We start from the raw sequence: 810 nt of genomic DNA, 5'->3' as shown, positions 1-810 counted from the left end.
CTCTCTCTCTCTCTCTCTCGAATTCGCCTGGAATTTCGTCACACGTGTCGTGATTCCGCTCAGGAAAGGAACAAATCCAAGTAACCCAAAGGATAAAGGAAGCAAGAAGGAATAACAATATAGAAGCAAAAAGGAATAACATTATAGAAGCAAGAACGAATAACAATAAAGGAGCAAAAAGGAATAACAATAAAGGAGCAAAGGTAAAAACCTAATAAAAAGGAAGGTCAACTGAATTATTATTTTCGCGAGTGTTTCCGCAATTTACAAATTAATTTTTGCGATTGAATTTAAAACTTAAATATTATTTTCGTGAGTGTTTTTCCAAAAATTTACGAATTAATTTTTGCGATTGAATTCAATTTTTGAAATATTATTTTCGCGAATATTTTCCGAAAAATTACAAATCAAATTTTGTGATTAAAGTCAATTTTTGAAATATTATTTTGCGAATATTTCCCGAAAACTTACGAATCAAAAATTGCGATTAAATTCACATTTTGAAATATTAATTTGCGAATATTTTCTGGAAATTACATAATCAAATTTTGTGATTAATTTCGATTTTTCACATTTTATATTTTTTTTTTGCAAATAAAAATCCGGAATTTCCGCCTTAGATTTTTCGCGATAAATTCCAATATTCTGGAAGTAAAAATTCACTAATCAATTGCAATTTCCCTTATTTAATTTCGGGAATAATTTCCGAAATTCTTATATTTAACCTCTATAAATCAAAAATGTAATTTCTCATATTAATTTCGGCAAAAATTTCCAGTTTCCACCATTACATTTCTGTTAAAATTCACC

This window comes from Diachasma alloeum, unplaced genomic scaffold, assembly GCF_001412515.2.
Source record: "Diachasma alloeum isolate Michigan unplaced genomic scaffold, Dall2.0 Dall_scaffold_00613, whole genome shotgun sequence".
Taxonomy (NCBI): Eukaryota; Metazoa; Arthropoda; class Insecta; order Hymenoptera; family Braconidae; genus Diachasma; species Diachasma alloeum.
The sequence above is the reverse complement of the archived record's forward strand: the minus strand, read 5'-3'. Positions refer to the sequence as shown.